The 27,720-nt window shown below is 31.4% G+C and overlaps 1 protein-coding gene and 1 pseudogene across 2 annotated transcripts in view; both read left to right on the top strand.

The window, feature by feature from the left end:
• The window catches only part of FBXL4 (F-box and leucine rich repeat protein 4), a 126,156-nt gene that overhangs the window by 79,712 nt on the left and 18,724 nt on the right, over nucleotides 1–27,720 (top strand). The window lies entirely within an intron of this gene.
• LOC127563703 (uncharacterized) lies at nucleotides 11,227–11,319 on the top strand (annotated as a pseudogene).

Raw genomic sequence — 27,720 nt, 5'->3', positions numbered from 1 at the left:
ACTTTGTGGGAAAAATAGAATTTAAATATGATCCTTTCTCCTTTTTTTTCTTTTACAAAAATCAGTGGCCTTTTCAGTATTTAGCCTCTTTTATCTTTCTGCAGAAACATATGCTATTGACCATTTTCACTTCCTTTAGCATTGCAGACAACAGTTTTTCCTGGTTCTTTTCCTCTCTCTCTGAACACTTCTTGATAGGCCAGAAACCCTTTAAGATAGGCAGATATTTACAGTGACTTTTCTCATCTTTGACCCATGTTTCTTTTCTCTACATTCTCTACAAAATGGCAGTTTTAAACTGTTACTTCATATTTTCTGTTGACTATCACCATCTGTATGTTTTAGGAATTCTGCACACTTAATATTTGTGAAACAGAACTTATCCTCAAAAAAAAATTTCCTATTTCCATTAATGTTCAGAATCTTTTTTTATTCCCTCAATCCCCACATTCAATGTTACCAGACTCTATAAAGTCCAACTTTATATCTCTCTTTTCCTTACTCTCCTTTCATAGTAATGCTTCCCAACTTCAAGTCCTTGTTACCACTATACATAAACTGGTACAGCTTCCTCAATTGACCTCCTTACTTTTAATCTCTTCTTTTTAATGCTTCCTTGAATCTCTTCCATCTTTTCCCAACTATTACTGAATTAATCTTATGCACAGAGTAGATCATATTATTCCTTTGTTCAATGTATGTATTACTTACATTACAGCCAAACTTAAACTAAATTCTTTCTTGCTTATGTAAGAACTCTTCTCTTTCAGTTCCTAGAACTTCTATTAGCTATTTGTATGAGCTTGGGCAGGTCACCTCACTTGGGTAAGATTGGTGATGAATATTAAATACAAGAAGGTGCTATTCATGATGTTGAGGATGGGAGGGAGAGCAAAGAAGGATTTTTCAGTGCTAAGAAATGACAGAGAAGGCAGAAGTATTCAACTTTTATTTTCCTTATATTTTCTATGATGCAGACAATGGAAAGGATAAAACAAAAATGAGAAATAGGGAAACCCAAGATAAGTACAGGAATAGGCAAAGAGTTTTCCTGGATTACTCCACGAGTTCAAGTCACCAAGTCTGAACCATCTACATCTGCTAGAAAAACTAGCAGATGTATTTGAGTTGCTGCTATTAGTTACCTTTCACAGATTATACAATGGTGTCATGAGACACGATTAGACATAAGACTGGTGATAGGCAGGCCTTCCAAAAAAAGGGAAGATTGGAGTACAAGCTATAACCTTGACTTTGTTTCCTGGCGATATTCTCAAGTGTTTGTACAGAAATGGTTTATAAAGCATGCATAAAGAGAATTTGATTATCTCTATGAGTCAGCATGGTTAACCAAAGTAAGTTACTTTCATGCTTTTGCTTTTTTAAAATTTTTTTGGAAAGTTGATTAATGAACTTGGATTCAGCATAGCATTTGACAACATATTACATACCATTTTTATGGACAAATTAGATTAGATATTAGCACAGATGTTAAATTTTTTTATGAGATAGTTGGAGTTAAGTGACTTGCCCAGGGTCACACAGCTAAGCAGTGTTACAGATTTGAGACTAGATTTGAAATTAGGTGCTTCTGACTTCAGGGCTGGTGCTCAATCATCTAGTTGCCCCATAGTTGTTAATTTTTGAGGATTTATTTTCTAGCCCAAAACTTTGCAGAAACTGTTCATCATATTCATTAATATCTTTGCTAATTCCTGGGGTTTTCCAAGGAAACTATTTTTAATCAGTAGCCAGAAATAATTTTACGTCTTCTTTACCTATCTTTATTTCTTTAATTCCTTTCTCTTTTCTTATTTGCTTAATTGCTAACATTTCCAGAACTATATCAAATAATAGTGGAGATGATGAAAATTCTTATTTCATGCTTATATTTATTATAAAAGTTTCAGTTTATCCTTGCTGCATACATGCTTGTTTTTGGTTTTAAATAGATTTTTTGTGATATATTGTACAAAATTCCTCTTTGCCTAGATTTTGTAGGTTTTTAGCATAAAAATATTTTGTGAAAGACTATTACTGCATCTATTGAGATGGTCATGTGGATTTTGGACATTTGGGTTTTTAATTATGTTGAACCATCCTGTATAATAAACAGAGACTTAGGGCATCTGAGTGGCACAGTGGATAGAGCACCAGCCCTGAAGTCAGAAGTTCAAATCTGGTCTCAAGACACTTAACACTTCTGTGTGACACTTAACCCCAATTGTCTCAACAAAAATAATAATAATAATAAATGGTGACTTGAGTAAATTGATGTATTCTGACAGTATTTTGTTGAAAAATTTTGAACAAATGTTCTTTAAGAATATTTCCCTATGTTTTTCTTTTTGTGTTTTATCTTATCCTGGTTTAGGTATTTAAGACTATATTTGTTTCATAAAAGAGATTGTGGTAGGATTCTTTCAGGGCGGCCAGGTAGCACGATCAATAGAATGCCACATATGAACTCAGAAAGACTAATTTTCCTGAGTTCAAATATGGTTTTAGACATTAGTTTTGTGACCCTAGGCAAGTCACTTTAACCCCATATGTATCAGTTTTCTCATCTGAGGAAAGGAGTTGGAGAAGGAAATACCAAACCATTCCAGTATCTTTGCCAAGAAAACCCCAAATTTGGTCATGAAGAATAGGGCATGACTAAACCAATGGAATGACAACAAATAGATTCTTTTTTTCTCAGTTTTCAAGAATAATTTGTGAAGTATGGGTGCTGTGCTTAAAAGTTTGATAAAATTCTCCTGTGAGAATTCTACAGAACTTTCCCTTACTCTTCCCCCATCTTCCACCTTTACAGTTAGAGCTATTTCCTTTTCTGAGTTTGGATTATTTAAGATCTGTATCTGGTCTTCTAATAGTTTGAGTATTTTATATTTTTAAAGATATCCTTATGTTTCATTTTGTGTTCCCTATTTTGTTATATAATAATGCATAATGTGTTCTGATTATTCTTTTTATTCTGTTTTTGCTGTGATTTCACCTCATTTGTCACCTTATTGATTTGATTTTCAGTTATTTTCTTTATGATCAGATTAACTAAAGATTTATCAATTTTATTATAAAAAACTTTTTAAAAAACATCTTTTAGTAGCATTTACATGGGATTTTTTTGTTCCAATTTACTTGTTACCCTTCTAATTTTCAATATCTCTTCTTTTGTGCTTTATTTTGTTGATTTTTCTGATATTTCAAAATGCATATTCATTTTATTAATCTTCCCTTTTTCTATTTCTAAAGGATATGATTTTTTCCCAATTAGCTACGTCCCAGAAATTTAGATGTGTTATTTCATCATATAATTTTCTTTTACAAAGTCACTAATTATCTCTGTAATTTGTTCTTTGATTCAGTCATTATTTAAGATTTCATTGTTAAGTCTCCATTTGGGTGTGTAGATTTTGTTTGTGGTCTATGAATCAATTTCTGTTATAATTGTATCATGATCTGTAAAGGATATATTGACTATTTTTGTCTTTTTACATTTGTTTATAATATCTCTGTGTCCTATGATTTCTATTTTCTCTGTATTCCAGGGTTCTATGTTAACCTTTAGGTGCTTTCTGCCACTGCCTTGTAGGGCTTACCTCAAGGATTGTCTGTTTCCATTGTGCTCCATTTTCAGAACATGTGCATTGTTCTGATTGTTGCATGTGCCAGAGAGGATTTTGTCCTATGGTAGGATCCCCTCCACCACCATTGATCAATACCCTCCCTTGTTGATTTTTTCCCTCTATATTTGCCTTAAAATCTCCTCTGATTTCTATACTTTTCCATTCCTCGGGATTAGAGTTGCCTTGAGGGGTTCCAATTACCCTCTTCCCAAGACAAGTAGATTTTTCAAGCACTGTTATCTCTCAGGCCTCATCTGGTATAAGATCCTCATATCCCTTTACCCATAGAAACATTCTTTAGTATAATGCCCATCTACCTCCAAAGTAAGACCTTTTTCCTTTTTCCCTCATTTTTCAATCTTTCCTTCCCCTTCATCCATTTCTCTAGAGGCTTTTTTTTTTTTTATTGAGACCACAAAGGTCACCTTCCCTTCATTACTATCCTTCATTTGATCCCTGTACATCACTTACTTATCTCTATCATCCTGATTCCCTCCCCACTTTATCCTTTCATGTTGTAATATTGTCTTACAAAAGTAGCATTCACTTATAGACAGGGTATCACCATGTTGTATCTATAATGTCCCATGTCTGCTTCTTCCTTTCTACTTCCACCTTTGTGTCCTTCTGTATGTTCTGTATGTAAAAGAAATCTTTTAGTGGTCTTTCACTTGTCACTCTGTTGTTATGATTGTTCTTGTACTTCTGCATTTGTTCACTTCTCCTGCATTTCCTTTATATAGGGTGGTTCAAGAAGCAAATAATCTCCTGAATTCTGGTTGTTTTTTTAATGTTTCAAACTTTTTTATTATTGAATCTTCATCTTTTCTCTTATATGATTAAGTTCAGATTTTCATGCTGGGCTGCATTTTACTGCTTTTTGGAGTAATCCAATTCCATTCCTTCCTCTTTTTTTTCAATAGATACAGAATAATCTTGTATTATTCCATACTCTTTCCTTTGTACTTGAAGGGATGTCTTCTGATGACTTTGTAGAACTTGTTACTTATGAATTGAATTATTGAATTTAATACTATGTATTTTGGAGTTTTCAGCCTTAGATTTTTTTTTTCTGAGGGTGATCTGGGAATTATTTCAATAGGAATTTCATTTTCTGTGTTCAGAAGTTCCAGATAGTTCTTTTCCAAAGGTTTTTTGTGCTATTGTGTTCTAGGAGTTCTATGGTACTTAGTTTGTCTCTACAATCCTGTAATACAGGTCCATAGAGTTCTGATGAGACACAAGGGTTAGATACATAGTTTTGAGTGTCATCTGCATAGAGATAATAATTGAACCCATCGAAGCTGGTAGGCTCATCAAAAGAGTGTAGAGAAGGAAGAAGAGTGATACATACAGTTAGAGGAAAGAGAACCAAGAGAGAAAAGCTTCAGAAAAATTCAGAGAAGAGAATTTTGTCATGTTTATGTTTTTGTCTGTTTACCATCAGAACTAAATACTGCCCAGATTATTATTATTGCTGATGTGTTTGTTTTAAATGTATGACAAAATAGAACTGAATTTTGTTATATTATCTGTACATTTTATAGGACATTGGGAGCCCCTCTGCAAAAGTTTTCAATGTATATAGAATATATATATATGTGTGTGTGTGTGTGTGTGTATCAATTTTATGTTTTATAGAAAGTATTTAAAATAGAGATAGCATGGTGGAATGGAAAAAGCACTTAGCCTTAGAATCAGATCTATTCCTAGTTCTACAACCAATTGTTTTGAGATCTTGAAAAGCCACATATCTCCTTTTCTGTATAATGAACTGGGTCTACCTGGCAAAGGCCATGTTCATGTTGCATAGCGATTAGAAAGATATAGGTCAGTTAATAAAGAGAATGTCTTTTGAGGAGTATGTGAAGTAGAAGAGAAATAATCATTCAAATTCTTGATCATCTCCTTGATGAACAGAACTTGTCTGTCTGACAAATAATTCTTAATCTTTCTCTCACTTCCTATCTATCTCTGTAATTCTAAGGATTCTGTCCATAACAGATCCAAGAATGAATAAACAAACATGAGCCAAAAACTAGAATCAAAAAATCCATTCACTTATCCAACAATGCTTGTTAATAGCATGCAATGTACTATGCTATACTGAACATATAAAGGCAAAACATGAGGAAAGTATTTGCAGAAGGAAACAAGGAAGCGGGTGATATCTGATCCATAATCAAGTATGTTATAGGTACTCATAAGATTGAAGATTCAGATTCTGGAAAGGCTAGTGCCAAATCAATATGCTAAGCATTTTTTCATCTGTCCATGATTATAACAAGTTCCATCATTACATCCAAAATTGTCTTCACTTGTTACCTGTGATGAATTTGAAAAATATTCTTTAGGTACTTTCTAGAATAAGACAATGACTTAGAACCTAACTTTACCAATATTATTTTCTTTCCTTCCATTGTATGTTGTTGGTTGTGTATATGTTATTTTTTATCCTAAGTCTTAGATCAGGAACACAACTCCCAATTAGAACATTTTTCCTATGGGAAATAAGATCTCTCTGACTATCCATTTCCAGAGAAGCAATGTGTCAAAAATATGTAATGCTTGTTACATATTCTTAATAGCACTTCCATTAAATAGTATGAAATATTGCTGATGTTGGCAGACATCCAGTTTGCCATCATTGACTTGTTTTCTTTTGACTCTGCCTTAACAAATTTGTAGTGCTTCTTTAAGTTATAGGGATGAAAATAAAAGAGGCAGTGTCAAATTCAGACTCTTGTGATTAATTTTAGTAAAAATTTAAGACTTACCTAGTGTCACACAGATAGTAAACATCAAGTATGACTTTCTGATTCTAGAGCCATTTCTTATTCCACTGTATTGCACCTAAACCCCTTGTATCAGCTATCAATTTCTCTTATCATATTGTCATCATTAGATAGGTTACTCCAGATTAAAAAAAATTGAAGATCTGTAGTCTGAGAAAGAACTTCTAAGTATATATTTGAACTATATCTGTTAAGGATTTCAGCCCTAAAACAGTTCTAAAATAAATTAAATTGGGTTCATGAATCCATTTCTACTGAAACAGAGCTTTTGGATATATATTCAGGATTGCAATAAAATATCCTTTGATTAAAATATCACTAAATTAGTAATTATTACATTATCCACAAAAGTAAAATGATTCTCTGACTATTCTATATCATTTGTCACATTATTGAATACTGACAGGGCACAGAATTATGGGCTAAGGATATGAGCCTTACCAACAAGGAGGTTTTTTATATTAGTAACATAGAGAAGAAAAACTAATGTATCATTATCCTTTAGCCCTTATAAACCCTCAAGATTTTCACTGTTGATAGTCTATATCTATTGCTTCTTATATCCTCTTTGCAGTCTAGTTTCTATTCACCATCATTTCTCCTGAAATCAGTTTTCTCCAAGAGTATCCATGATCTCTTAATTGCCAAATATAATAACCTCATTTTTAATGTATGTTTCCCCTATACTTAATGTTGTATGTTACATTGAGAGATGTTGATTTGAATTTTGTCAAACTCAAAAAATGTGGTTATGAAATTAAATATGTCTATAGGGGAAAAGAATGCTCATTTGCCTAAGAAGTTACATTGAAGAAATAACCCCAGATCAGCTAAGAACTTTGTGTTTAGTTTCACTGCCATTTCCAAGGCAGCATGGTATTGTCAATGATTGGGAGCTAGAATATTTGAATTCATTTCAATTCACAATAATTCAGTAGGCATTGATGGAATATTTGCTATATTGCAAGTCTTGTGTTATTGTTTAGTCATTTTTCAGTCCAACTCTTCACCCCATTTCGGGTTCTCTTGTCAAAGATACTGAAGTGGTTTTCCATTTCTTTTTCCAGCTAACTCTTATAGATGATGAATTGAGGTAAATAGGTTGAGGGACTTGGCCAGGGTCATACAGCTAGTAAGTATCTGATGTTTAGATTTGAACTCAGGGAGATGAGTTTTTCTGATTTCAGGACTAGCACTCTATCCACTCTGCTACCTAACTGTTCCAGTACAAGGCAGATATAAAAACAATCCTATCTCCAGGAAAACAGGAGTTTTCAGTCTACAAGGAAAAACAGCATATAGATAGATGTAGATATAGGTATAGAAAGAAATTTTAAAATATATAACATATATGTGTGTATATCTATATACATATATACAAGGTACGTGTGTATGTGTATGTTTGTGTAAACACGTAAATTTACAAGAGTAAGTGTGGTCAGTTGAGGAGAACTAAAAAAAAAAAAAATCTCACATAAGAAGTGTCACTTGAGCAAAGCAATTAAGAGATTATTACAGTAATGGAACTAGAGATTGCATGATGGCAGAGAAGAGGAGAGAGCCCTTCAGGCAAGGGTAAAAGTCTATGCAAAGGCACAGTAGCAGAAAGTAGATTGTTTTTAACAGTAAGTGTCCAATAGATAAGTTTGATTGGAGCACAGAGTGTGTGATATTATTGTGAAGGACTTTACATGACTGAAGTATTTATATTTTCTTTTGATAGCTTTGGTTTCTTCTTTGAAAATTACCTGTTCGTATTTTTTAACCATTTATCAATTTGAGAATGATTTATTTTTTATAAATTTGTCTTATTTTCTCTATATATTTGATAAATGAATCTTTTATCAGAGAAACTTGTAAACACCTTTTCTTTGTTCCTATTGGCTTCTCATTTTGGCTTTGTTTATTTAAAAACATTTTAATTAACATAATAAAAATTATTTTACCTCCTGTGAATCTTTCTATTTCTTATTTGGTCATGAACTCTTCCTTTATCAATTTAATAGGTAGGGCTTTTTTCCCCCATGCTTCACTATTTTGTTTATGGTATCACTCTTCATGTCTAAATCATGTACCCATTTTGAGCTTATCTTAGTAAAATGGTATGAGATATTGGTTCATGTGCCTAGCTTCTGCCAGATTATTTTTCGATTTTGCCAGCAGTTTTTGTCAAATAGTGAATTTGTGCTCTAAGAACTCATATTTTTTGTATTTTATCATACATTAGGTTTCTGTGCCCATTTGCTCCTGTATATTATGTACTTAATGTATTCATTCATCAATCACTTTATTATTAAGTACCAAATTGTTTTCATGATTACTGCTTTATAGTATAATTTGAGATCTGGTGTTGCTAGGCTTCCCTTTATTTTTCACATTTTTTTTTTCATTGATTCCCTTGATATTCTTGATCTTCTATTCTTCTGGATTAATTTTGTTCTAAATTTTTCTTGTTCTATAAGGTAATTTGCTATTTATGCCATCATATCATCTACAAAAAGTAATAATTCTGTTTCCTCATTGCCTATTTTTATTCATTCAATTTCATTTTCTTGTCTTATTGCTATTGCTAGCATTTCTAGAAGGATATTGAATAATAATGGTGGTAATGAACATCCTTCTTTTACCCTTTAACTTGTTAGAAAAGCTTTTAGGTTTATCTCCATTACAGATAAAGCTTACTCTTGACTTTAGATAGATATTACTTATTATTTTCAGAAAAACTCCATTTATTCCCATACATTTAGTATTTTTAATAGGAATAGTTCTTTTGTCAAGAGCTTTTTCTGTATCTTTTGTTTTGTCTTCTTTTGAAGGGGAGATAGGTAATAAAGTCATTTATGCTTACAGTTTTCCTAATATTGAATTTGTCCTGCATCCTTGGTATAAATCCCATTTGGTCATAGTGTATGACCATTGAGATATACTGCTATAATCTCTTTGCTAGTATTTTATTTAAAATTTTTGCGTCAATATTTATTAGGGAAATTGGTCTGTACTTTTCTTTCTCTGTTTTGACTTTCCTGGTTTAGGTATCAAAATCATATTTGTATCATAAAAGGAATTGGGTAATACTCCTTTACCTTTTAATCCCTAAATAATTTCTCTAGTATTGGAATTAATAGTTTTTTAAATGTTTGGTAGAATTCACTTATAAATCCATGTGATCCTGGGGATTTTTTTTTCTTAAGGAGATCAGTTATGGCTTGCTCAATTTCTTTTACTAAGATTGAATTAGATATGTGTTCTATTTCCTCACTTGTTAGTATGGATAATTTATATTTTTGTAAATGTTCATCTATTCCATGTAATTTGTCGATTTTATTAGCATATTATTGGGGAAATAATTGATCTTAATAATTGTTTTAATTTCATCTTCATTGGTTGTATATTTGCCCTTTTCACTTTTGATATTGGTTATTTAATTTTCTTTTTTTCTTTGAAAAAAATCAAATTAGAAAGTTTAAATTTTTTCATGAAACCAGTTTTTAGTTTTATATATTAGTTTAATTTTTAAACTTTTAATTTTATTAATATCTCTTATAATTTTAAGGATTTCTATTTTGGAATTGCAGGTTTTTAATTTGTTATTTTTTATTTTTTTAAAGTTTCATGCTCAGTTTTTTACCTGCTCTTTCTCTCTGTTATTGGTGCAAGTGTTTAGAAATCTAAGTTTTCTGCAAGGTACTGCTTTGGCTGCATTCTCCAAATTTCAGTATGTTGACTTATTTTTGTCATTATCTTTATTGTTTCTATGATTTGTTCTTTGACATATTCTTTTTTTAAGGATTAGGTTATTTAGTTTCTAATTAATTTTTTTTATTTTGTAATTCAAAGTCCTTTATTGGAAACAATTTTATTGCATTATGTTCTAGAAAAGGTGATTTAATATTTCTGTTTTTCTGCATTTGTTTGTGAGGTTTTTATGTCCTCATATAGGCTCAGTTTTTATGAGGGTTGATATGCACAGTTATGAAATGTTTATTGTATTCTATTCTCTTTCAGTATTATCCAGAAGTCTTTCATATCTAACTTTCCTAAAATCCTATTCATTTCCTTAACTTTTTTTCTTGTTTAATTTATGGTTAGATATATCTAGGTCTGAGAAGAGATAAGTTGAGTTCCCCTCAATATAGTTTTATTACCTCCTTCTGTAATGCTGGAGAAACTGACCAAGAAAGAGATTCGAGAGTATTTAATAATTTATTAAATGGAGAGATATACTGGGACCAAATGGATCCATGGTTTGGTCCCAGGGCTGAATGAGACAATCGTCTCCAAGAATCCAGCAAACAATGTGAGTTCTCAATGACATATATAATATACACGTGGCTCAGACACAGGGGATAGACTGAGGCAGGGACGTAGTCAGGGTACTGAGAGCGGAATGGGACTCTGACAGGGTGGGGTGAGCCACCAGAGATGAGATGACATAACCAGAGGAGGCACCCCAGACATGGGGAGAGGCATCTTGATAAGATGGTATCTGATACTCTGGTAGCTTGGGATGGGGAGAGGCATTCTGATATTCTAAAACATAAGATCTTTTATCCTTATGGAGTATTCTGATAAAGAGGGAGAGGAGGTTTTACAGAATTGAGAAGCAGGGAAACTGAGACAGAACTGAATTAGGATAATTAGGAAAACTGAGTCAGGACAATAAAAGAGAACTGTGGCATAACACTTCTTCCTAACTTTTCCTTGAAGAATTTAGATACTATGCCATTTGGGAGTGTATGTATGTATATACTCATATGTGTACATATGTATATGAGAATATATGCATACATACATATACATATATTAGTGTTCAGCCTTTTGGCTAAGATCAGTATCTATTCTTATCAGTTTAATATCTGATATGTCATATATATGTATATACATATATATGCATATATTGTATATGTATATATGTGTGTGTTTAAATATATACATATATATAGTCACACATATATTCAGCATTCATGTTACTTTATTCTCTATGGTACTTTTTAGCAAAATATACCTTCTTTGATTGTCTTTATTTTTACTTTTCTTTTGTCTGACATCATGATTCTACTCTTGTCTTTTTTTATTTCAGCTAAAGCATAATAACTCCAGCCCTTTATTTTAGCTGTATATGTATCTTTCAGTTTTAAGTTCTGTTACCTAATTCTCTGTTGGGTAAGATGAATTTCTGTACCCAATTTTATGTGTGCCATATGTATGTGTTTTTTTCTTTCCTTGAACCAATTCAAATTAGAGTAAGTTCCAACTGTTGCATGTCCCACTTCTTCCCTTTCATTTTGTAAACTTTTCTTCACATACCTCTTTTATGTGAGATAATTTTCCCCATTTTCCTCTCCCTTTCCCCTCTTTCCTAGGCATTCTAATTCTCACTGTCCTTCAGATCTTATCAACATATGTTTTGTATAATTTCACATGTATAATGTATATTGTATTTCTTCCCTGCTCAATGTATGGGAGAGGAATTAGAGGGAGCAAGCAAATTTGGAATTGAACATTTTAAAATGAATATTAAAAAAAAATCATCTAAACATAATACATGCCCAAGAGCACTAAATAGACTGCTGCATTAATGATAAGTTTTGTAGAGGTTATGTGTATCATCTTCACATCTAGGTATGTAAACAGTTTAACTTTTTGGGAGGCTCATTATTATTTCTCACACATATGTATTATGTTTGAATAATTCTCATTCTATCCCCATAGCAACCCTATGTTGTAGAAAATTTTATTATCCCTACTTTACAAATGAGTAAACTGAACTACAACATGAATAAATGTCTTGCCTAAGATTGCACAGCTAAAATAAGTGTCTGTAGCTTGGTTTCAACTCATCTTTTCCTAACTGCAAATTTGGCATGTATAAACACACAAATTTCTTTGATTATCTTTATTTTTACTTTTTCTTTAGCTGACATGATTCTGCCCTTGCCTTTTTAACTTCAACTGAAGTATTATGTTTACATAGGCAAAACTTTGACTAAAGAGAAGAATTGTTTGAGCTCCTAGGGATAGCTGCCATCCAGAAAAGATATTTTAGAAAGGAGATAAAAGCAGAACTATCAGAGGAAAGGTAGAGAGTAAGTTTGTTCCACTTTAATTGTGATACGGGATATTCCAATGTTCCTTCTTTTACACATTGAATAAAATAGTTCTGTGATCCTTTGAAAAGAACATCAATATTCCATGAGTTAAGAGAATAAAAAAATTAAAGCACATCTTGGGGGAAAGACCTAATTGAAAGAGGAGATATTTTATTTAGCCACTTACATAAGAATAGAAATTTAAAAACGGGAAGAATAGATAACCAATTAAATGAAGGGAAAAAATAAATATGTTAAGTAACCTGCCCCTACCTACCCCTATTAAAAAAAAAAAAAAAAAGGAAAAGAGTAGGCAGAGTAGGGAATGGAGAAGGTGAAAAAAATGTCTGGTAAAACAAAGTGCTAAAGAGGGGAAAGGAAGAGGATATATATATATATATATATATATATATATATATATTTTTTTTTTTTTAAGTACTAAAGAAATACAAAAACCCCCTACAAACAACTCATAATCTTAAATTGTTAGGAAAGTTGAAAACAGTCTGGCAGAAATTAAGTTTAGAATATTATACTGTATTCAATACTCAATTCAATACTCAAAATGGGTTATGAGACCTGAATATTAGTTAAGTTAATATAACATAACATTAAAACATTAGGAGAAAACCATTTTAGTTACTTCAGGTGGCAAACTCAACTAAATGAAAGATAGAAACCATTATAAAGAGATAAAATAAATCTTTTCAATTATATAATTTGAAAAGAGATTTTCCATAAATAAGAAAGGTAATAGTTGACTGGGAAGAAAATATTTTTGTCAGATATCTCTTGTAAGGGAATATCCCTTGTAAGGGAATAGCCAAAATATATTGGGAAGTAGCCCAAACATACAAAACCAAATACTATTTCCCAATTGAAGTTGTCAAAGGATGTGAATAAAGTTTTCAAAAGAAGAATTGTAGCTATTAAAAACCATAGGAAAGATTATTCTGTGACTAGCAATAAAAGAAACAAAATCAAGACAATACTGATGTTTCCATTTTACACTCAGTAAATTGACAAACATTACTAAACAATGAGAATAATCAATAGTGGAGAGATTTAGGAAAGACAAACACTAATGCATTATTAGTGGAGCTGTGAATTAATCTAGGCATTCTGAAAAGCAATTAAAAATTATTTAAAGAAAGTTAATAAAATGTCCTTGTTCTATGACCCAGAGATTTCACTGCTAAGCAAGAAGTCAAGAACAAAAAAAAGTTTCATATACACCAAAGTATTTTTAGTAGCATTTTCTGAAGTAGCAAAGAATCGGAAACAAAGTAGTTATGCTTTCTTTGAAGAATGGCTGCACAAGTTGTAGTCCTGAAATGTAGTAAAATAGTATTTTTCTAAAAAAAAACACCCAGTAAATAAGTTGAATACAAAGAATCATGGAAACACATAAATATAAACAGGAACAAATATACAAAATGACTACAGCAATGCAAATGAAGGAACAAAAACAATAATTAAATAATCCAAATTGAATGGTGAAAAATTAATCTCCAGTGACTTTGGAGTTTGGCTTTAAAGAAGAGGTACAAAAAGATATTCTTCTCCTTCCCACCCCTTGCTGAGTTATGGAACTCATGGATCTGGAATACTGTATATAATGTCAGATTTTTTCTGGTACATTGGTTAATGTCCTCAATTATTGTTTCTTTCCTTTTTTATATTTTAACTTAAAAGGATTGTTTTTTTGGAGGTAGAAAGGAGAGGAATGCTTTAAGAAGCGTGGGTAATAGACAAACAATAATAAAAAAAAAGAAAAAAGGAGAAATGTTCAAGATCCTATTTAATTAGGTATTTATAATTAAATTCTATAGAATTTTTTTAAAAGCACAGTTCTTAATTCTTTTAAGTTCTATGTAAAATGATTTTGAGACACTGAGAAAAGGTGAAGTACTTTTAAAATCATTTAATTTATTTTGACTTTTTCTATTGTTTTGACAAGTTATTGAGATGAGTTCTTTCAAAAAGAATAAAAACCATAAAAAAGGTACTCATGTCATATATATGCTTGTATGCTCTAAATTCTAATTTGGATCATAATTTTCATAATAGTGGAGAAAACTGGGAAGACTTGGTAAATATTAAAAGGGAAGATTGAAAAGACAGAAGAGAAAAGGAGGGATATTTGAGCAAAGTCAAGGAGGTGAAAAGCGATGAGATCAAACAACAACTAGAAACAAACTTATGAAAAATAGGTCTCTCCTTGATCTCACATGCTGTTAAGTGTTATACATGCTCCCTCGAAATGTAAATTTCTTTATAAACATTCTTGTTATTGGGTGTAGGTATATGTTTTATCAAATCTGTGATTACTTAAGGATAAAATACTTCAAGTGAGGAACTTCCTTTACCTATGCAAATTGGCACTTTGTTCAAAATGTATAGTCTTTATATGTAATAGATATGTATATATTTATATTTATGTATATGTATGTATATATATGTTAATATATAGTCTTTATTGTTGTAGGAGACAGAGATTAAGTGACTTATCCAAAAATCACACAAGATATATGATTCTGAAGGAAGGACTTGCACTCAGGTCTTCCTGACTTCAAAGCAAGCTGTTTATTCAGCACCTCACACAGCCTCTCCTTTCATAAAGTAGATACATAAATGTTGCAATGGAATGGCGTGGTTGTGAGTATTCCTGATACTTTTGCTGTGCTAGTTATAATAATTGCCAAGATATGATTCTTACATTTTCATTTGGCAAATATGCTTTTTTACAGGATACCTGTAATGATGCATTCAACACAGTGAAAATAAAAAAAATACTCTTATATACAGTATTCAGACAATGAAAACTTAATTTTGCACTAATTCTTGTCCTGTTACTGATTTATGAAGCTATAAGTGACAATAAAATGTGATACTATTTTTTCCCAGTTTACTTGCAGCACTTTTATTTTTCCTTACATAATTATGTGTTGGGCATTACAATTCTCAACTCTTAGGATGACTTACAAATTTTGGTATTCTACTGTCATTGAGAACATTAAGGCAACGTACAAAAATCTTACATAAATTAACTAGATGCACAAATTTATAGGTTGTAAATGAAAACTTTTTTTTTTTGCAACTCAAGGTTGAGTAACTCAGCCTCATGACATTGGAGAAACAGTGGGTTAAGAGGGAAAAAAAAAAAACTGGTTCCTAAAACTTTGATTCAATATATATTCCTACTAGGAGGGTGGCAAGATATAATACACATTTAATAAAGTCTTGCCAGCCTTAGGAGAGAAATTCTGTAAGTCAGCTCTTTTAGATGCTGAAAATGTGATGATACTTTTAAAAAGTGATGTTACACACATGCATATAAGTAGTACTTGATTCTTGGATGCACTGACATCCAGAAACTACATAATAACACAGATCATCCTTAAGTGAATCACATTTGGACCACTGTTCATTGTTCTTTTATTACTGAACAAGACTCAAACCAAATGTTACCAAAATATGTTATAAAAAAATTAACAAGTATAAACTTTTTGAATAATTTAGACAATAAATTTTAATCCAGATCCTATAAAATGGGCATAAATCAAATGACCAAAATTATATAAAAATAATAAAAGATATAGCAATTACAGATTAACAAATTGCCATTACACTTTTAATCTTGATGATCTTGATAATTTTTGATCTCTCCCTCAAAAACAACTGCCTCCTTCTATAGGCATCTCAGGTCATTTGACTCTTTCATTCTTTCTACATAAAATAATCATTATTCCTTTTAATTTTTTTTGTACTTAATAATATTTCATTTTCCCCAATTACATGTAATGCTAGTTTTCAGCATTCATCTTTGTAATATTTTGAGTTCCAAATTTTCTCCTTCTCTTCCTCCATGCCATCCTCTTTCCCAAAATAGCCATTCTTTCCTTTAAAAGCCTAACTCCTAGAAAAAGCCATTTACCCTTGTTGCCTCTACTTCTTCTCTACTCCACTCTTTATGAACACCAATTTTACTTGACAATATTCCTTCCTTGCACAAATAATTGATTGCCAAGTTCTTGTCAATTCAAACTCTTCAGCATCTCTCACATGTCCCTTTCTGTTCTTTCAAATGGCTATCATGTTAGTTTAAGTTTATCACCCCACATCTAGTTTGCTACAATAATCTCCCCATTGGTCTCCCTACTTAAACTTTCTTCCTTCTTCATTTCATCTTTTATATTAGTACCAAAGTGAGATTTCTTTTAGTCTCATGATAGCTTTTTACTACCTCTAGGATCAAGAAGAAATTAATTTATTTTGACCCTTAAACCCTTTTCCAATCTACCTTCTCAGCTTTATTTCTTATTAATTTCCTTCACCTCTATTGCAGTTCTGTCTCTAATCCTTCTGAGAACTAATCATCTGAATATGCAGTTAAAAACCTCAGAAAAATAAGAAACATAAAATAAGCACAAAAGAGAAAATGAAGGGGAAACAGATAAAATAGAAAATAGACATACTATAAAACTGCCAAATAGAATTCAAAGCATGTCCTTTGAAAATGCTACCAACATGAATTAACCTTTATCTAACAATACAAAATAAGAGGAAGAAAGATCATATTAGCCATATAAAAATGGACATCAAGAAATAGGAGAAATAAGTATTAACAATCTATTATACCCAATTATATTCTACTAGTACTGAGAATTTAAAAAAAATGGAGAATTATCTATAAAAATATACAATTCCCAAAGCAAAATCATGTAATAAAGATTTTAAATTAATTTTTTAAGAATTAAATTAACTGTGAGTTAGTTACCAATGGACAAAATTTTTGGTCTACCTGGGTTTACATTTCATCAACTGTTAAAGATATTAATTCCTATAAACACAAATTGAAATTTAGAAGAACATTCTGCCAAATTTACAATTATAATCTTAATACCTAAATCATTAAAGAAAAAAACAAAGATCGATATCTCTCACTAATGAATATTGATGTAAAAATTTCAAATGTAAGTGTAATAAAAATTACAGAGCTTTAACAAAAATATATCTTTGCTTAAACTAAGTTGAATTTATAGCTGGGATATTATGGTGGTTCAACATTAGACAATGTCATGTTTAACAAAAAATCCAGGTCACATAATTAAACAATGTATGTAGTAAAATTGCTTAGTAAATGCAGCATTTTTAAAAACTTTACAAGACATAGAATGGCTATTTTAAATTAGATTTTAAAAAAAATTACCTGAAATCAAAAGCCAGCATTTTATTCAATGTGGAAACACAAATAAATTTCTCAGTAACACAGGTGCAAAACCAGTATGTCCTCTTTCCATGCTATCATCTGACATGGTTCTAGAAATGTTAGCAATAGCAATAGGAAGAGAAAGAATTTGTAGGCATAAAAATAGGCAGAATAGACAAATTTGTTCCTCTTTGCTGACAACCCGATGGTAATAATCATGATAGCTTAATCAGAAAACTCCATATTCAGAATAATTGCAAAATATATAAAATATGTGGGAGACTACTAAGATATACTCAAGATTTATATAAATATAAAAACAAAAATACTCTTTAAAGAAATAAGGACAAATAAGTGTTAAGGATCATAATTGATACCTGCCAATATAAAAAAATACTACCTATATTAATTTATAGACAAATGCCAAATCATTTAAATAATAAAAGATTTGCTTTATACACCTACATGAAATAATAGCAGAAATCATTTGGAGTAACAAAACTTTTAGATTCTCAAATAGTGAAAAAGAAGGAATGAAGAGAAAAGTAGAACTTTCAAATCTCACATCCTATCAGAAAGTAGTAAACATCGAGTTGGTTAAAAAAAAAAAAAGTGCATCATTATAAAAGTCTAGATAAATTAGATAAGGTTTTTTTTTTAATTACTGAACTCATTATCAAACAAGATTTTGATAAGTGCTAAATACACACACACACACACACACACAAAATAGATGCATTCAAAGAGCTCATATTCTAATCGATAAGACAGCATGAACATGTAGAAATACATATATGATATAGGCAAGATGATTTCAAAGTAATTTGGGGAGAGAGTGAGCCAGAGAGAGGCAATTTTTAAAAAGTTCATGTTGAAATTAAACTGTCTAAAAGAAAATGTAAGATTCAAGGAGGCATATTAAAGAAGAGAGTATAATCTAAGCAGAGGAGACATCCATTGCAAAGGTATAGAGGTGAGAAATTGAGTATTTTTATTTAAAGTAGACTAGTATGACTGAATTGCAAATGCTAAAGATATGTAAGAAAACTGGAAAATTGGGAAGGGGACAAGTTTTGAAGAGTTTTAAATATCAACAAGTAGAATGTAAGTTTTAGGTCAAGGGTATAGGGGGTGCTACTAGAGTTTGTATGTGAAAGATGAATTAAAGTTGGGAGATGCTCAAGGCGATTAGGCCATTGAAATACTCTGAGATTTGAAATGAGAGCTTTGAAATAATTGTGGGTGAGAAGGTATATTCAAAGAATCATGAGACAGGCCCTTTTTTAATTAGAGGCATATATGTATGACTGTCTTACTCTGCAGTTATAAAAGCATACATTGGTTGTTAAGGCAGATAGTGGGCTGTGTACTGCAAATGAAAACTCAGATCTCCTAACTCTGATCTTACATCTTATTACTGTTAGGCAGGTTCACAAAAACTGAATGGAAGGGGGGACTTTCGGAGTAGTCATCATGCAGTGGATGGTCTGGACTGTGACTCCTCCTTCTTTTATTAACCAGAGGATTCTGTGATTAGTAAAGTTTGCTAATTTAAAACCCCTGGTTTAAATGGACTTTTGCTAGGCCAATAGTTTACTTGCCTTGTATTTCTATTCCTAAATATAACTGACCAAGATAGTTCTTGAGTACATGGGAATTTCCCAGTATATAGATGGGTCAATCAGCAGTCAGCTAAACCCTAATAATATCTCATTCTTCACAAGGACTTTATGTTGTCAGAGATATATTCAAGTGATATTATAAAGTTTGAAATTATGAGAAGTAGGGACTGGTTTGATATATTTTGTGAGTAATAGTAAGGAGTCAAGAATAATACTACCAATGCATAACTGAAAGAGTATGGTAGTACCCTTTGAAGGGAAGGATAATGAGTTCTTTTTTGGACTTGAGTTTCAAAATCCTTGCAAAATATCCTGTTCCAACGATGTAATTTAACCCATGGGAGCTAGTGAAGTCATTAAGAGATTATAGGAGTATTTAAGTAGAAATTAGGTATTTAAGTAGAAATTAGGTTTGAATTAATATCTCATGCCTCATTAAAACATAAGTTCAAATTAGATACATGACCTCAGCATGAAAAAAAATCCCAGAAAAAAAGCATGTCAAGTACCTTTCTCAACTATAGCTAAGAGATTTCTTTAAAGTAATAATAATAATAGTTTTTTGTTTTTCAATATATGCAAAGATAGTTTTCATCATTCACCTTTGCATTACCTTGTATTCCATTTTTTTCTCCCCTACCTCCACCTTCCCTTAGATATCTAGTAATCCAATATAGGTTAAGCGTAGACAATTCTTCTAAACATATTTTCACCTTTATCATGCTGTGCAAGTAAAATCAGATCCAAAGGGGGAAAAAATGAAAAAGAAAAAAAAAAGTAAATGACAACAGCAAGAAGTGAAAATACTGTGCTAGATCCACATTTGGTCTTCATAGTCCTTTCTCTGGATGAGTATGGCTTTTTTCATTAAAATCCTATTGGAATTGCCTTGAATGACCTCATCTTTGAAAACAGTCAAGTCCATCACAGTTGATCATCACATAATCTTGTTTCTGTATACAATGTTCTCTTGATTCTATTCACTTCACTTAGCATTAGTTCATGTAAGTCCAGGATTTTTGGAAATCAGCCTGCTCATTATTTTTTATAGAATAAGAATATTCCATTATATTTATATACCATAACATATATGGTATGTAACCATATATGTCATGGTCATATGACATAATGACTTTTGGACCATTCCCCCGCTGATAGGCATCTAGTTCCTTGCCACTACAAAAAGGGCTGCTACAAACATTTTTGTACATGTGGTTTCTTTTCCCTTTATGATCTCTTTGGGATACAGATCCAGTAGAGACACTGCTGGATCAAAGGATATGTATGGTTTGCTAGCCTTTCAGGCATAGTTCTACATTGCTCTTCAGCATGGTTGGAGCTGTTTACAACTTCACCAATAATATATTAGTGGCCCAGTTTTTCCACACCCCCTCCAACATTTATCATTATTTTTTCCTGTCATCTTAGCCAATCTAAAAGGTGTGAAGTGATACCTCAGAGTTATCTTAATTTTTTATTTCTAAGAGAAGATTCTTTAATCTAACAAGGTATGGAAGCAAATCACAAAAGGTAAAATAGGTGATTTCAATTACATAAAATTGAAAAGGCAAACCAAATCAATGTAAATAGGAGAAAGTAAGTTATTGACTGGAGAGAAAATGTTTGCATCATGTATCTCTGATAAGTGTATAGAAAATGAATACACATAAAAGCAGCAACTTCTGCAGTTGAGGTGGTCAAAAGATTCAAGCAATGAATGAGAGAAAAGTGTAAACTATTAACAAAATGAAAGATTATTCCCAATCCTGGATAATAAGCGAAATGAAAATCAAAACAAGTTTGAGGTTCTACTTCCTACCAGAATAATGGCTAAAGATGACAAAATGGTGGACAAAATTAAAGTTGGGAGGAGAGAAGAAGATGCTGTAGAAAGTAAGACATATTAATACATTGCCAGAGAACCGTTCTGGAAAACATTTTGGGATTATGCTAAGAAAATGACTGAAATGCTCTTAATTCTTTGAAGGTACTGCTGTTGGTATTCCAACAAATTTAGTTACAGAAATATCCCACCATATTTCTAACAGTATATTTTATAACAATAAATTCAGCCATTATAACTGGAGAGTAAATGAACATTTTTATTAACACAAAAAATGAATGCTGTGTATTTATGCTGATTAAAACAAGCCCAAAAGAAGAGATGAAAAAATAAGCCTTCCACCCCAATTTGTGGAGGAACTATAAGGCATTCAGCACTATATTATTTAGTATATTTTAAATTTTATTTTTAATTTATGGAATAAAACACATAATAAAAAGATGACTTCACATTAAAATGCAAGTCTTTTATGCATAACTTGCTATTCCTTTCAAATATACAACAAAATTATTATATAAATTTCTTTTTTTTCTCCCCCTTACTCTAAAGATGGCTACCATTATCTATAAATGGGGTAGGTATGCATGTAAAACTATTCTATGCTTATTTCTGTTTATCAGTTCTTTCTCTGGATACAAATACCAATTTTCTTCATATGTCCTTTCTAATTAATTGGGATATTTGTAATAATCAAAATAACTTACTCAAAGTCATTCTAAACAGTATTGCTGTTATTGTATACAGTGTTTTCTTGGTTCTGCTCATTTTATTCTTCATTATTTCATGCACATCTGTCCATGTTTTTCTAAAATAATTAAGCTCATCATTTCTTATAGCATACTAGTATTCCATCACAGTCACATACCACAACTTGTTCACCCATTCCCTAATTTGTAGGTATCCCTAAAACTTCTACTTCTTTGCTGCCACTAAGAGAGCCACTATAAATAATTTAGAACATATTGGTTCTTATCTTTTTTCCCTAATTATCTTTGAAAATAGACCAAGTTGTGGTATTTCTGGGTCAAACGGTATAAGTTATTTAATAACTCTTTGGTCAAAATTCCAGACTACCATCCAAAGTGATTGGATCAGCTCACAATTCCACCAACAATGAATTAGTGTCCCAATTTTTACCCATCTCTGCCAACATTTGTCACTTTCCCCTGTCATTTTGAGCCAATCTGATATAAAATGATATCTCAAATTGTTTTCATTTGTATTTCTCTAATAAATAATAATGTAGATCATTTCCCCCATATGTCTATAAATTTCTTTAGCAGTTTTTTTTTGTTTGTTTGTTTTTGTTTTTGTTTTTGCTGGGGCAATTGGGGTTAAGTGGCTTGCCTAGGGCCACATAGCTAGGAATGTTAAGTGTCTGAGACCAGATTTGAACTCAGGTCCTCCTGACTTCAGGACTAGTGCTTTATCCATTGCACCACCTAGATGTCCCACATCATCAGATTTCTTCATCAGAAAACTGCCTGTTCATACTCTGACTATTTCTCATTTGGAGAATGATTCATATTAAAGATTTGAGAAAGTTCTTCATATATTTTAGACATGAGATCTTTATCTGATAAACTGTATATAAAATTTTCCCCTGCTTTCCTGCTTTCCTTCTGATCTTTGCCACATTTGTTTTCTTTGGACAAATTCTTTTTAATTTAATGTAATTGAAATTATTAATTTTATACCTAACCTTGCTCTATCTCTTATTTATTCATATGTATTGTTTGCCTAATTATAAGTCTGATAAGTTCCAGTTCTTCTAATTTTCTTGTAAAATCTCTCTTTATATCTACCATGTATCCATTTTGACTTTATCTTAGTAAATGGTGTAACTGGTATGCCTAGTTTCTACCACACACAGGTTTTCCAACAATTATTTTTTATCAAATAATGAATTCTTATTCCCAAATTTTAAGTTTCTACATTTGTTAAAAATAAGCTTATTATGTTTACTTGCTATTGCAATTTCCTTTGACCTACCTTTCTTTTTCTTAACCAGTACCAGATAATTTTGAAAATTACTGCTTTATAATTTAAGATCTGGTATTGTTAAACCTCCCTTTACATTTTTTAAAATTTCCTGTCCAATTGGGATGGCATTGAATATTATTTAATATTTTGGAAACTACATTTATTCTCACCTCCTTTTTCTTACTTGTAAAAATGGATGAATATTTGTGTAAAGAAAGGGGAAATGGTATTATTTGTATTGCAAATGTCCTTGACAGAGCTATCAATAAGAATATTTTTAAAATGTTTTTATCTAGTGATGATTTTTTTGTTGGCTAAAAAACCCCCCCCAAAATCTGAGTGCATATCCATGGAAGCAATTTTTTAAAAGAACAGTTCATTGAATGTAGATTTAGATATGCTTTGGATTTGACATATTAGAAGCAATAAAAAACTCTTTGTAAAGTACTTTTCAGTCTTGACAGAATGGAATCAAATACTTTATTCATTGAGCATCAGTAGTTTGTGTGGAGTTTTAAAATTTTACCTAATTCATACATGGAAGTATTTTCAAATTTCCATTCCAGAAAAGAATGTTTTAAAAGTAACCTTAGTAAGAAATAGAGACATCATAATGCAAGTAGAAGAGTTGTCTGAAGATGGATCAATGGTAAAAGCAGAAAAGAGAAGTAAGGTGAAGTTAATAAATGAGTGATGGTTGAATCATTACTTAAAATCCGCCCCTTTCCCCCAAACAAGAAGATGAGAAAACACAAAGAAAATTATAAGTAGAAATGGTCATTAATTCACAGATCACGACATTTAAGAAATCTAGAAACAAAACTTGATCAAAACTAGCTATATATGAATGCATAAACTCTGGCTAATTTTTTCAAGTTCCCTGAAGAGTCTGTGCCACAGAGACAGATTTGACCTCATGGGTATTTTGGACTCCAGTGCCTCCTTGGCAGGGAGGTGACTTTGAATTTTCAAAAATCATTCCATCAGACAACAAACTCTAATAGGTTGTACCATTCTGGAAAGGTTTTGAATATATTCCTCAATGACAAATTGTCAAGTTTACAGGGACTAACCTTGTTAAAGGAGATATAAACCACTAAGTTATGGATTCTTTGACCATGGCAAGCCAGGAAATATGGTAATGGGGTGGAATCAAGAGGAAAAAGACATGCCTTCAGTCTTAGGGAGTTCTTTTTGTTCTCTCTCCATTTCTCACTGGCTACACTGCTTTTGGACTTCTTTGATTCTTTATACCTCACTGCTCTAAGGAACACATCATTGGTTAATTTCTTTATCCTATAAGATTGAAACAACTTTGGTACTTACGTCAATACCTTTTGTCCATCTAATTGGACCCTCTAACTGGAGTTGAACTAGAGACTCCATTTAATGAAGGGATCCAGCATAATACTAGTGTTGGATTTTTTTAAACTTTTCAATCATGGCCATGGGATGGTACCTTCCCTTTTCTATATCCCTCTCTCCCACTGATTTTCAGCTTCCTTTTGTGTATGGTCTTCCTTCTTTAGGTTCTTTGGGAAAAGGAACTTTCTTTTTATTTGTATCTCCAGTCCTAATATAGTGTCCAACACATAGTAGATACTTATATTTTTATTGACTGTTGTCTGAAGTAATGCTGTAGAATACTGCATATTAGGTCAGCCTTTTTAATGTGATAATTGGATTTGTTAAACATTTTTTTATTTTTTATACTAGGCATGACCAGGTCAGGGAAAATACAATAAGAAATATAGGTGCAGTAAAAACAAAAGATATCAATAAATTTTTTAAAGAAAAAGTTCATCACAAGGTTTTGCAAGGGTTAATGTTGAAAAATTATCCATGCATATGTTTTGAAAATAAAAAGCTTTAATAAAAAAAAAAGAAGCAGCTGGACAACAAGCCACATAGATACAAAGAAGAAATAGATGAGTCTGGGAAATATCACAAGCCTGGCACTAAACTATGATAGTCCTGAGGAATTTCAATTATTCAGATATCCACTGAAGCTCAATCTCTCTGACACTGGAAATCAGCAAATCATTTCTTGACTTGCCTTAAGGAGGGTTTCTTTCTTCCAAAGATATAGGAGCCAATAAGGAGAAATTCAATTCTCCAAGTGATTCTTAGCATTTGGAACAAAATGGCTGCCAAACTGAAATAATGGGAACCCTAGGAAGTCTTCCCTTGTGAATACTTAATTCAGCAGTTTATGAGAATTGTTAAATACTCAACAGATATGAACAATTTTAGATGAAGATTAAAACCATTTTTAGTCATATGAAAAAATGCTCTAAATCACTATTGATTAGAGAAATGCAAATTAAGACAATTCTGAGGTACTCCTACATATCTCTCAGATTAGCTAAGATGACAGGAAAATATAATGGTAAATTTTGGAGGAGATGTGGAAAAATTGGGACACTAATATATTGTTGGTGGAGTTGTGAACTGATCCAACCATTCTAGAGAACAATTTGAAATTATGCCCAAAGAGCAAGCATAGTGCATGCGCACGCACACACGCACATATACACACACACACACATCTTAGAAAAAAAAAATATCATTCACAACTTTCCTTAGTAATGTAATCTAGTTCTTATCAACCTTTGAATTACCACTTTGGAATTTTAAGTACTAATAAACTTCCAAAATAGGAAAGTCATTTAGGAACTCTGTATTTATTTTAAAGATATGCCTTAACAAATTTTTCTTTATTATATTTCTAAAGTTCTTGAAGTTAAAAAAAAAAGATTTAACATAATAGCACTTGACATTAGTCACATGAGTTTCTTAATACTTTATTGGAAATGTGTTACAGGCCATTGGGTTATAGAGCATTTGCTTGATAAAATTTATATGTAAACTTTAAAGTATTTCTTAGAACATTTATTGAATTTTTTCCCTGGTAGAAGGGAATAAAGTATAAGAAGACTGGAAAGGTAGGAATGATATAATATTGTGACAATTAATTTTCTTTGATTAAACTGTTGGCATGAAATTATGACTACAGTTATTGTCCATTATGTTCTTGAGCTCATTGAGAGCAGAGATGGTTTTTTACTTTTGTTTGTATCCCAGGCTTTTTCAGGGTCTGCCACATAATAGGCATTTAAGATCCTCCTCATGCTAAAATAAGAGATCAAAAATAGGACTTTGTGAAAGGTATATTTGTATAATCTGTAAATATTGTATAATGTATGGTTATGTTATTTTCTTTTTGTTTAATGTTCTGATCTGTGCTTCTAGATTTAACTTAAATTTATTATTTTTAAAAAGTGTTCATTTAACTCACATTTACCTATTTCAGTGTTATCTTTTTAAAAAATTTCTGAATGTAAACACCAAATAAAATGGATACTTTCACAGAGTAGAACCAAAAAACCAAAACAAAAAAAGATTACATATAAAACTGCGGATTTCTATTATAGTTTGCTTTTATTTTTAGACTTAACACATAACTTTCGAAGCTATCCTGCTTGTCTGTTACCCCTCTTGGCCTTCCTTGTGTTTCCTGTGTATTTTAAATGCTTCAGTGATCTTTCACACACACACACACACACACACACACACAATTCAAGAAGAGGGAAAAAAGAAAAAAAAAAGTGTTAGCTTTATACAGTTTCAAACAAAACAAATACCTGTATCGGAATTGATATTTTTGAATAAAGTTGAATAAAGTATGAAACTTAGGTAGTTTCAGAACTTAATGACTCCCCATGTTTAAATTGAAGTAATGCAGAGCATTAAAAAGAATTCTGCCATAAACATTTTGTAAAAGAAAAAATAGCTAATGATTACTTAGAATCTACTAAATAAAATATGTTCATATTTAAGTGTGTCAGGCATCTGTAATTCTTTTAATATGCACCTTTCTGTCAACACAGATCACAATTTATTTTTTGCCTTGGTAGTCAGTCTTAAGGAGTTACTATGGTTTAAAAGCTAATTATTTTGTGAACAATCTGATAATGATGCTGTTAGAATTTAGTTGTACTGGTCCTTAGACAAAATTTTCAATCTATTATCTGACACTGTGTGCAAAGCTTTCCAACTTAGAAGGATCTCTGAATTTATACTCTATTGTAAAGCAGCCTTTGAGCACGGCAGATTACCTCTCTTCCATGTTGAGGAAATTGAGGACAATTTAGGGAAGGCAATAGCATGCGCGCGCGTGTGTGTGTGTATGTGTGTGTTTGTGTGTACATACACATACCTATATGTATGTGTGTATGTTCCCTCCAGTAATAGCTAAAATTGCAGAAAAATTCCTAGCAGCAAAGCGTTAAAGTGATTTTTTTTAACTTGATGGTCCTCCTCTAGGGCTTGTATTTTTTTTTTAAGCTTATTTTGTTTGAAGTGTCTCATTAATTTCTCTTCAGTGAGAATCTTAACTGGGCTTTGACTAGGTGTTTTATACCAAATTTTCTAAGTGACACATTTTTTTAAAAAAAAATTGTGATATTTTTCACAGTTCCAAAAGGCTTAAAATTAGTTAGGCAAAGTTTATAAAATATCTTCATAACTTTGTTAGCAGGGTGTGG

The sequence above is a fragment of the Antechinus flavipes genome, chromosome 4 (assembly GCF_016432865.1).
Source record: "Antechinus flavipes isolate AdamAnt ecotype Samford, QLD, Australia chromosome 4, AdamAnt_v2, whole genome shotgun sequence".
Classification (NCBI taxonomy): Eukaryota; Metazoa; Chordata; class Mammalia; order Dasyuromorphia; family Dasyuridae; genus Antechinus; species Antechinus flavipes.
This window is presented reverse-complemented; position numbering and strand designations above follow the sequence as displayed.